The following is a 12,571-nucleotide window of genomic DNA, read 5'->3' as shown; positions in this document are numbered from 1 at the left end:
CTTACCAAAAGTACAAATGTGAACTAAATAAGGCCGGGAGTCGTTTTTATTGCTTAAAACACGATTTCTCGACCAGAATATGCTTTTTCAAAAAAGCCATGTTCCCATGGCGAGAGACTCGTTTTCTGTGAGAAAATGCATTAAAAGGAGGGATTTCATCAGAAACACTATAAATACATATTGTACTTGTCTGAAAACGCACAAAACCTTGAAATAGAAGGTTTCTCACCAAAAAACACATTGGTGAAACCCCTATCTTAAGGCTCTGAGTGTTTGCACACATGTACAAACAGGCATGTTTAAACTATAACGTTTTTAGTGAAATCATGTTTCTCTCGAGGAGAAAACGCGTTTAAAGCCATAAAAAGATCTCACTGTGTTTTGGCATTGACCAAGCTACCAACCACCTAAAAAATGATCAGAACTGGAGAAATTACACATTGACATTGGGTGAAATCATGTAACTCTTAAGGACGTGTTGCAGACTTGTTGAATAGATTCATTTTTCTTGTTTTGTTTGTTTTTGATGAAATTGTGCTTTTCTCGTCGAGAAAAGGCGTTTAACGCGATAAAAAGGTTTAGTGCGTTATGAATACGGGCTAGCTTACCAAAAGTACAAATGTGAACTAAATAAGGCCGGGAGTCGTTTTTATTGCTTAAAACACGATTTCTCGACCAGAATATGCTTTTTCAAAAAAGCCATGTTCCCATGGCGAGAGACTCGTTTTCTGTGAGAAAATGCATTAAAAGGAGGGATTTCATCAGAAACACTATAAATACATATTGTACTTGTCTGAAAACGCACAGAACCTTGAAATAGAAGGTTTCTCACCAAAAAACACATTGGTGAAACCCCTATCTTAAGGCTCTGAGTGTTTGCACACATGTACAAACAGGCATGTTTAAACTATAACGTTTTTAGTGAAATCATGTTTCTCTCGAGGAGAAAACGCGTTTAAAGCCATAAAAAGATCTCACTGTGTTTTGGCATTGACCAAGCTACCAACAACCTAAAAAATGATCAGAACTGGAGAAATTACACATTGACATTGGGTGAAATCATGTAACTCTTAAGGACGTGTTGCAGACTTCTTGAATAGATTCATTTTTCTTGTTTTGTTTGTTTTTGATGAAATTGTGCTTTTCTCGTCGAGAAAAGGCGTTTAACGCGATAAAAAGGTTTAGTGCGTTATGAATACGGGCTAGCTTACCAAAAGTACAAATGTGAACTAAATAAGGCCGGGAGTCGTTTTTATTGCTTAAAACACGATTTCTCGACCAGAATATGCTTTTTCAAAAAAGCCATGTTCCCATGGCGAGAGACTCGTTTTCTGTGAGAAAATGCATTAAAAGGAGGGATTTCATGAGAAACACTATAAATACATATTGTACTTGTCTGAAAACGCACAGAACCTTGAAATAGAAGGTTTCTCACCAAAAAACACATTGGTGAAACCCCTATCTTAAGGCTCTGAGTGTTTGCACACATGTACAAACAGGCATGTTTAAACTATAACGTTTTTAGTGAAATCATGTTTCTCTCGAGGAGAAAACGCGTTTAAAGCCATAAAAAGATCTCACTGTGTTTTGGCATTGACCAAGCTACCAACCACCTAAAAAATGATCAGAACTGGAGAAATTACACATTGACATTGGGTGAAATCATGTAACTCTTAAGGACGTGTTGCAGACTTGTTGAATAGATTCATTTTTCTTGTTTTGTTTGTTTTTGATGAAATTGTGCTTTTCTCGTCGAGAAAAGGCGTTTAACGCGATAAAAAGGTTTAGTGCGTTATGAATACGGGCTAGCTTACCAAAAGTACAAATGTGAACTAAATAAGGCCGGGAGTCGTTTTTATTGCTTAAAACACGATTTCTCGACCAGAATATGCTTTTTCAAAAAAGCCATGTTCCCATGGCGAGAGACTCGTTTTCTGTGAGAAAATGCATTAAAAGGAGGGATTTCATCAGAAACACTATAAATACATATTGTACTTGTCTGAAAACGCACAGAACCTTGAAATAGAAGGTTTCTCACCAAAAAACACATTGGTGAAACCCCTATCTTAAGGCTCTGAGTGTTTGCACACATGTACAAACAGGCATGTTTAAACTATAACGTTTTTGGTGAAATCATGTTTCTCTCGAGGAGAAAACGCGTTTAAAGCCATAAAAAGATCTCACTGTGTTTTGGCATTGACCAAGCTACCAACCACCTAAAAAATGATCAGAACTGGAGAAATTACACATTGACATTGGGTGAAATCATGTAACTCTTAAGGACGTGTTGCAGACTTCTTGAATAGATTCATTTTTCTTGTTTTGTTTGTTTTTGATGAAATTGTGCTTTTCTCGTCGAGAAAAGGCGTTTAACGCGATAAAAAGTTTAGTGCGTTATGAATACGGGCTAGCTTACCAAAAGTACAAATGTGAACTAAATAAGGCCGGGAGTCGTTTTTATTGCTTAAAACACGATTTCTCGACCAGAATATGCTTTTTCAAAAAAGCCATGTTCCCATGGCGAGAGACTCGTTTTCTGTGAGAAAATGCATTAAAAGGAGGGATTTCATCAGAAACACTATAAATACATATTGTACTTGTCTGAAAACGCACAGAACCTTGAAATAGAAGGTTTCTCACCAAAAAACACATTGGTGAAACCCCTATCTTAAGGCTCTGAGTGTTTGCACACATGTACAAACAGGCATGTTTAAACTATAACGTTTTTAGTGAAATCATGTTTCTCTCGAGGAGAAAACGCGTTTAAAGCCATAAAAAGATCTCACTGTGTTTTGGCATTGACCAAGCTACCAACAACCTAAAAAATGATCAGAACTGGAGAAATTACACATTGACATTGGGTGAAATCATGTAACTCTTAAGGACGTGTTGCAGACTTCTTGAATAGATTCATTTTTCTTGTTTTGTTTGTTTTTGATGAAATTGTGCTTTTCTCGTCGAGAAAAGGCGTTTAACGCGATAAAAAGGTTTAGTGCGTTATGAATACGGGCTAGCTTACCAAAAGTACAAATGTGAACTAAATAAGGCCGGGAGTCGTTTTTATTGCTTAAAACACGATTTCTCGACCAGAATATGCTTTTTCAAAAAAGCCATGTTCCCATGGCGAGAGACTCGTTTTCTGTGAGAAAATGCATTAAAAGGAGGGATTTCATCAGAAACACTATAAATACATATTGTACTTGTCTGAAAACGCACAGAACCTTGAAATAGAAGGTTTCTCACCAAAAAACACATTGGTGAAACCCCTATCTTAAGGCTCTGAGTGTTTGCACACATGTACAAACAGGCATGTTTAAACTATAACGTTTTTAGTGAAATCATGTTTCTCTCGAGGAGAAAACGCGTTTAAAGCCATAAAAAGATCTCACTGTGTTTTGGCATTGACCAAGCTACCAACAACCTAAAAAATGATCAGAACTGGAGAAATTACACATTGACATTGGGTGAAATCATGTAACTCTTAAGGACGTGTTGCAGACTTCTTGAATAGATTCATTTTTCTTGTTTTGTTTGTTTTTGATGAAATTGTGCTTTTCTCGTCGAGAAAAGGCGTTTAACGCGATAAAAAGGTTTAGTGCGTTATGAATACGGGCTAGCTTACCAAAAGTACAAATGTGAACTAAATAAGGCCGGGAGTCGTTTTTATTGCTTAAAACACGATTTCTCGACCAGAATATGCTTTTTCAAAAAAGCCATGTTCCCATGGCGAGAGACTCGTTTTCTGTGAGAAAATGCATTAAAAGGAGGGATTTCATCAGAAACACTATAAATACATATTGTACTTGTCTGAAAACGCACAGAACCTTGAAATAGAAGGTTTCTCACCAAAAAACACATTGGTGAAACCCCTATCTTAAGGCTCTGAGTGTTTGCACACATGTACAAACAGGCATGTTTAAACTATAACGTTTTTAGTGAAATCATGTTTCTCTCGAGGAGAAAACGCGTTTAAAGCCATAAAAAGATCTCACTGTGTTTTGGCATTGACCAAGCTACCAACAACCTAAAAAATGATCAGAACTGGAGAAATTACACATTGACATTGGGTGAAATCATGTAACTCTTAAGGACGTGTTGCAGACTTCTTGAATAGATTCATTTTTCTTGTTTTGTTTGTTTTTGATGAAATTGTGCTTTTCTCGTCGAGAAAAGGCGTTTAACGCGATAAAAAGGTTTAGTGCGTTATGAATACGGGCTAGCTTACCAAAAGTACAAATGTGAACTAAATAAGGCCGGGAGTCGTTTTTATTGCTTAAAACACGATTTCTCGACCAGAATATGCTTTTTCAAAAAAGCCATGTTCCCATGGCGAGAGACTCGTTTTCTGTGAGAAAATGCATTAAAAGGAGGGATTTCATCAGAAACACTATAAATACATATTGTACTTGTCTGAAAACGCACAAAACCTTGAAATAGAAGGTTTCTCACCAAAAAACACATTGGTGAAACCCCTATCTTAAGGCTCTGAGTGTTTGCACACATGTACAAACAGGCATGTTTAAACTATAACGTTTTTAGTGAAATCATGTTTCTCTCGAGGAGAAAACGCGTTTAAAGCCATAAAAAGATCTCACTGTGTTTTGGCATTGACCAAGCTACCAACCACCTAAAAAATGATCAGAACTGGAGAAATTACACATTGACATTGGGTGAAATCATGTAACTCTTAAGGACGTGTTGCAGACTTGTTGAATAGATTCATTTTTCTTGTTTTGTTTGTTTTTGATGAAATTGTGCTTTTCTCGTCGAGAAAAGGCGTTTAACGCGATAAAAAGGTTTAGTGCGTTATGAATACGGGCTAGCTTACCAAAAGTACAAATGTGAACTAAATAAGGCCGGGAGTCGTTTTTATTGCTTAAAACACGATTTCTCGACCAGAATATGCTTTTTCAAAAAAGCCATGTTCCCATGGCGAGAGACTCGTTTTCTGTGAGAAAATGCATTAAAAGGAGGGATTTCATCAGAAACACTATAAATACATATTGTACTTGTCTGAAAACGCACAGAACCTTGAAATAGAAGGTTTCTCACCAAAAAACACATTGGTGAAACCCCTATCTTAAGGCTCTGAGTGTTTGCACACATGTACAAACAGGCATGTTTAAACTATAACGTTTTTAGTGAAATCATGTTTCTCTCGAGGAGAAAACGCGTTTAAAGCCATAAAAAGATCTCACTGTGTTTTGGCATTGACCAAGCTACCAACAACCTAAAAAATGATCAGAACTGGAGAAATTACACATTGACATTGGGTGAAATCATGTAACTCTTAAGGACGTGTTGCAGACTTCTTGAATAGATTCATTTTTCTTGTTTTGTTTGTTTTTGATGAAATTGTGCTTTTCTCGTCGAGAAAAGGCGTTTAACGCGATAAAAAGGTTTAGTGCGTTATGAATACGGGCTAGCTTACCAAAAGTACAAATGTGAACTAAATAAGGCCGGGAGTCGTTTTTATTGCTTAAAACACGATTTCTCGACCAGAATATGCTTTTTCAAAAAAGCCATGTTCCCATGGCGAGAGACTCGTTTTCTGTGAGAAAATGCATTAAAAGGAGGGATTTCATCAGAAACACTATAAATACATATTGTACTTGTCTGAAAACGCACAGAACCTTGAAATAGAAGGTTTCTCACCAAAAAACACATTGGTGAAACCCCTATCTTAAGGCTCTGAGTGTTTGCACACATGTACAAACAGGCATGTTTAAACTATAACGTTTTTAGTGAAATCATGTTTCTCTCGAGGAGAAAACGCGTTTAAAGCCATAAAAAGATCTCACTGTGTTTTGGCATTGACCAAGCTACCAACAACCTAAAAAATGATCAGAACTGGAGAAATTACACATTGACATTGGGTGAAATCATGTAACTCTTAAGGACGTGTTGCAGACTTCTTGAATAGATTCATTTTTCTTGTTTTGTTTGTTTTTGATGAAATTGTGCTTTTCTCGTCGAGAAAAGGCGTTTAACGCGATAAAAAGGTTTAGTGCGTTATGAATACGGGCTAGCTTACCAAAAGTACAAATGTGAACTAAATAAGGCCGGGAGTCGTTTTTATTGCTTAAAACACGATTTCTCGACCAGAATATGCTTTTTCAAAAAAGCCATGTTCCCATGGCGAGAGACTCGTTTTCTGTGAGAAAATGCATTAAAAGGAGGGATTTCATCAGAAACACTATAAATACATATTGTACTTGTCTGAAAACGCACAAAACCTTGAAATAGAAGGTTTCTCACCAAAAAACACATTGGTGAAACCCCTATCTTAAGGCTCTGAGTGTTTGCACACATGTACAAACAGGCATGTTTAAACTATAACGTTTTTAGTGAAATCATGTTTCTCTCGAGGAGAAAACGCGTTTAAAGCCATAAAAAGATCTCACTGTGTTTTGGCATTGACCAAGCTACCAACCACCTAAAAAATGATCAGAACTGGAGAAATTACACATTGACATTGGGTGAAATCATGTAACTCTTAAGGACGTGTTGCAGACTTCTTGAATAGATTCATTTTTCTTGTTTTGTTTGTTTTTGATGAAATTGTGCTTTTCTCGTCGAGAAAAGGCGTTTAACGCGATAAAAAGGTTTAGTGCGTTATGAATACGGGCTAGCTTACCAAAAGTACAAATGTGAACTAAATAAGGCCGGGAGTCGTTTTTATTGCTTAAAACACGATTTCTCGACCAGAATATGCTTTTTCAAAAAAGCCATGTTCCCATGGCGAGAGACTCGTTTTCTGTGAGAAAATGCATTAAAAGGAGGGATTTCATCAGAAACACTATAAATACATATTGTACTTGTCTGAAAACGCACAAAACCTTGAAATAGAAGGTTTCTCACCAAAAAACACATTGGTGAAACCCCTATCTTAAGGCTCTGAGTGTTTGCACACATGTACAAACAGGCATGTTTAAACTATAACGTTTTTAGTGAAATCATGTTTCTCTCGAGGAGAAAACGCGTTTAAAGCCATAAAAAGATCTCACTGTGTTTTGGCATTGACCAAGCTACCAACCACCTAAAAAATGATCAGAACTGGAGAAATTACACATTGACATTGGGTGAAATCATGTAACTCTTAAGGACGTGTTGCAGACTTGTTGAATAGATTCATTTTTCTTGTTTTGTTTGTTTTTGATGAAATTGTGCTTTTCTCGTCGAGAAAAGGCGTTTAACGCGATAAAAAGGTTTAGTGCGTTATGAATACGGGCTAGCTTACCAAAAGTACAAATGTGAACTAAATAAGGCCGGGAGTCGTTTTTATTGCTTAAAACACGATTTCTCGACCAGAATATGCTTTTTCAAAAAAGCCATGTTCCCATGGCGAGAGACTCGTTTTCTGTGAGAAAATGCATTAAAAGGAGGGATTTCATCAGAAACACTATAAATACATATTGTACTTGTCTGAAAACGCACAGAACCTTGAAATAGAAGGTTTCTCACCAAAAAACACATTGGTGAAACCCCTATCTTAAGGCTCTGAGTGTTTGCACACATGTACAAACAGGCATGTTTAAACTATAACGTTTTTGGTGAAATCATGTTTCTCTCGAGGAGAAAACGCGTTTAAAGCCATAAAAAGATCTCACTGTGTTTTGGCATTGACCAAGCTACCAACCACCTAAAAAATGATCAGAACTGGAGAAATTACACATTGACATTGGGTGAAATCATGTAACTCTTAAGGACGTGTTGCAGACTTGTTGAATAGATTCATTTTTCTTGTTTTGTTTGTTTTTGATGAAATTGTGCTTTTCTCGTCGAGAAAAGGCGTTTAACGCGATAAAAAGGTTTAGTGCGTTATGAATACGGGCTAGCTTACCAAAAGTACAAATGTGAACTAAATAAGGCCGGGAGTCGTTTTTATTGCTTAAAACACGATTTCTCGACCAGAATATGCTTTTTCAAAAAAGCCATGTTCCCATGGCGAGAGACTCGTTTTCTGTGAGAAAATGCATTAAAAGGAGGGATTTCATCAGAAACACTATAAATACATATTGTACTTGTCTGAAAACGCACAGAACCTTGAAATAGAAGGTTTCTCACCAAAAAACACATTGGTGAAACCCCTATCTTAAGGCTCTGAGTGTTTGCACACATGTACAAACAGGCATGTTTAAACTATAACGTTTTTAGTAAAATCATGTTTCTCTCGAGGAGAAAACGCGTTTAAAGCCATAAAAAGATCTCACTGTGTTTTGGCATTGACCAAGCTACCAACCACCTAAAAAATGATCAGAACTGGAGAAATTACACATTGACATTGGGTGAAATCATGTAACTCTTAAGGACGTGTTGCAGACTTGTTGAATAGATTCATTTTTCTTGTTTTGTTTGTTTTTGATGAAATTGTGCTTTTCTCGTCGAGAAAAGGCGTTTAACGCGATAAAAAGGTTTAGTGCGTTATGAATACGGGCTAGCTTACCAAAAGTACAAATGTGAACTAAATAAGGCCGGGAGTCGTTTTTATTGCTTAAAACACGATTTCTCGACCAGAATATGCTTTTTCAAAAAAGCCATGTTCCCATGGCGAGAGACTCGTTTTCTGTGAGAAAATGCATTAAAAGGAGGGATTTCATCAGAAACACTATAAATACATATATACTTGTCTGAAAACGCACAGGACCTTGAAATAGAAGGTTTCTCACCAAAAAACACATTGGTGAAACCCCTATCTTAAGGCTCTGAGTGTTTGCACACATGTACAAACAGGCATGTTTAAACTATAACGTTTTTAGTGAAATCATGTTTCTCTCGAGGAGAAAACGCGTTTAAAGCCATAAAAAGATCTCACTGTGTTTTGGCATTGACCAAGCTACCAACAACCTAAAAAATGATCAGAACTGGAGAAATTACACATTGACATTGGGTGAAATCATGTAACTCTTAAGGACGTGTTGCAGACTTGTTGAATAGATTCATTTTTCTTGTTTTGTTTGTTTTTGATGAAATTGTGCTTTTCTCGTCGAGAAAAGGCGTTTAATGCGATAAAAAGGTTTAGTGCGTTATGAATACGGGCTAGCTTACCAAAAGTACAAATGTGAACCAAATAAGGCCGGGAGTCGTTTTTATTGCTTAAAACACGATTTCTCGACCAGAAAATGCTTTTTCAAAAAAGCCATGTTCCCATGGCGAGAGACTCGTTTTCTGTGAGAAAATGCATTAAAAGGAGGGATTTCATCAGAAACACTATAAATACATATTGTACTTGTCTGAAAACGCACAGAACCTTGAAATAGAAGGTTTCTCACCAAAAAACACATTGGTGAAACCCCTATCTTAAGGCTCTGAGTGTTTGCACACATGTACAAACAGGCATGTTTAAACTATAACGTTTTTAGTGAAATCATGTTTCTCTCGAGGAGAAAACGCGTTTAAAGCCATAAAAAGATCTCACTGTGTTTTGGCATTGACCAAGCTACCAAAACAACCTAAAAAATGATCAGAACTGGAGAAATTACACATTGACATTGGGTGAAATCATGTAACTCTTAAGGACGTGTTGCAGACTTGTTGAATAGATTCATTTTTCTTGTTTTGTTTGTTTTTGATGAAATTGTGCTTTTCTCGTCGAGAAAAGGCGTTTAACGCGATAAAAAGGTTTAGTGCGTTATGAATACGGGCTAGCTTACCAAAAGTACAAATGTGAACTAAATAAGGCCGGGAGTCGTTTTTATTGCTTAAAACACGATTTCTCGACCAGAATATGCTTTTTCAAAAAAGCCATGTTCCCATGGCGAGAGACTCGTTTTCTGTGAGAAAATGCATTAAAAGGAGGGATTTCATCAGAAACACTATAAATACATATTGTACTTGTCTGAAAACGCACAGAACCTTGAAATAGAAGGTTTCTCACCAAAAAACACATTGGTGAAACCCCTATCTTAAGGCTCTGAGTGTTTGCACACATGTACAAACAGGCATGTTTAAACTATAACGTTTTTAGTGAAATCATGTTTCTCTCGAGGAGAAAACGCGTTTAAAGCCATAAAAAGATCTCACTGTGTTTTGGCATTGACCAAGCTACCAACAACCTAAAAAATGATCAGAACTGGAGAAATTACACATTGACATTGGGTGAAATCATGTAACTCTTAAGGACGTGTTGCAGACTTCTTGAATAGATTCATTTTTCTTGTTTTGTTTGTTTTTGATGAAATTGTGCTTTTCTCGTCGAGAAAAGGCGTTTAACGCGATAAAAAGGTTTAGTGCGTTATGAATACGGGCTAGCTTACCAAAAGTACAAATGTGAACTAAATAAGGCCGGGAGTCGTTTTTATTGCTTAAAACACGATTTCTCGACCAGAATATGCTTTTTCAAAAAAGCCATGTTCCCATGGCGAGAGACTCGTTTTCTGTGAGAAAATGCATTAAAAGGAGGGATTTCATCAGAAACACTATAAATACATATTGTACTTGTCTGAAAACGCACAAAACCTTGAAATAGAAGGTTTCTCACCAAAAAACACATTGGTGAAACCCCTATCTTAAGGCTCTGAGTGTTTGCACACATGTACAAACAGGCATGTTTAAACTATAACGTTTTTAGTGAAATCATGTTTCTCTCGAGGAGAAAACGCGTTTAAAGCCATAAAAAGATCTCACTGTGTTTTGGCATTGACCAAGCTACCAACCACCTAAAAAATGATCAGAACTGGAGAATTTACACATTGACATTGGGTGAAATCATGTAACTCTTAAGGACGTGTTGCAGACTTGTTGAATAGATTCATTTTTCTTGTTTTGTTTGTTTTTGATGAAATTGTGCTTTTCTCGTCGAGAAAAGGCGTTTAACGCGATAAAAAGGTTTAGTGCGTTATGAATACGGGCTAGCTTACCAAAAGTACAAATGTGAACTAAATAAGGCCGGGAGTCGTTTTTATTGCTTAAAACACGATTTCTCGACCAGAATATGCTTTTTCAAAAAAGCCATGTTCCCATGGCGAGAGACTCGTTTTCTGTGAGAAAATGCATTAAAAGGAGGGATTTCATCAGAAACACTATAAATACATATATACTTGTCTGAAAACGCACAGGACCTTGAAATAGAAGGTTTCTCACCAAAAAACACATTGGTGAAACCCCTATCTTAAGGCTCTGAGTGTTTGCACACATGTACAAACAGGCATGTTTAAACTATAACGTTTTTAGTGAAATCATGTTTCTCTCGAGGAGAAAACGCGTTTAAAGCCATAAAAAGATCTCACTGTGTTTTGGCATTGACCAAGCTACCAACCACCTAAAAAATGATCAGAACTGGAGAAATTACACATTGACATTGGGTGAAATCATGTGACTCTTAAGGACGTGTTGCAGACTTGTTGAATAGATTCATTTTTCTTGTTTTGTTTGTTTTTGATGAAATTGTGCTTTTCTCGTCGAGAAAAGGCGTTTAACGCGATAAAAAGGTTTAGTGCGTTATGAATACGGGCTAGCTTACCAAAAGTACAAATGTGAACCAAATAAGGCCGGGAGTCGTTTTTATTGCTTAAAACACGATTTCTCGACCAGAAAATGCTTTTTCAAAAAAGCCATGTTCCCATGGCGAGAGACTCGTTTTCTGTGAGAAAATGCATTAAAAGGAGGGATTTCATCAGAAACACTATAAATACATATTGTACTTGTCTGAAAACGCACAGAACCTTGAAATAGAAGGTTTCTCACCAAAAAACACATTGGTGAAACCCCTATCTTAAGGCTCTGAGTGTTTGCACACATGTACAAACAGGCATGTTTAAACTATAACGTTTTTAGTGAAATCATGTTTCTCTCGAGGAGAAAACGCGTTTAAAGCCATAAAAAGATCTCACTGTGTTTTGGCATTGACCAAGCTACCAAAACAACCTAAAAAATGATCAGAACTGGAGAAATTACACATTGACATTGGGTGAAATCATGTAACTCTTAAGGACGTGTTGCAGACTTCTTGAATAGATTCATTTTTCTTGTTTTGTTTGTTTTTGATGAAATTGTGCTTTTCTCGTCGAGAAAAGGCGTTTAACGCGATAAAAAGGTTTAGTGCGTTATGAATACGGGCTAGCTTACCAAAAGTACAAATGTGAACTAAATAAGGCCGGGAGTCGTTTTTATTGCTTAAAACACGATTTCTCGACCAGAATATGCTTTTTCAAAAAAGCCATGTTCCCATGGCGAGAGACTCGTTTTCTGTGAGAAAATGCATTAAAAGGAGGGATTTCATCAGAAACACTATAAATACATATTGTACTTGTCTGAAAACGCACAGAACCTTGAAATAGAAGGTTTCTCACCAAAAAACACATTGGTGAAACCCCTATCTTAAGGCTCTGAGTGTTTGCACACATGTACAAACAGGCATGTTTAAACTATAACGTTTTTAGTGAAATCATGTTTCTCTCGATGAGAAAACGCGTTTAAAGCCATAAAAAGATCTCACTGTGTTTTGGCATTGACCAAGCTACCAACAACCTAAAAAATGATCAGAACTGGAGAAATTACACATTGACATTGGGTGAAATCATGTAACTCTTAAGGACGTGTTGCAGACTTCTTGAATAGATTCATTTTTCTT

Source organism: Lampris incognitus, chromosome 17, assembly GCF_029633865.1.
Source record: "Lampris incognitus isolate fLamInc1 chromosome 17, fLamInc1.hap2, whole genome shotgun sequence".
Lineage (NCBI taxonomy): Eukaryota > Metazoa > Chordata > Actinopteri > Lampriformes > Lampridae > Lampris > Lampris incognitus.
This window is presented reverse-complemented; position numbering follows the sequence as displayed.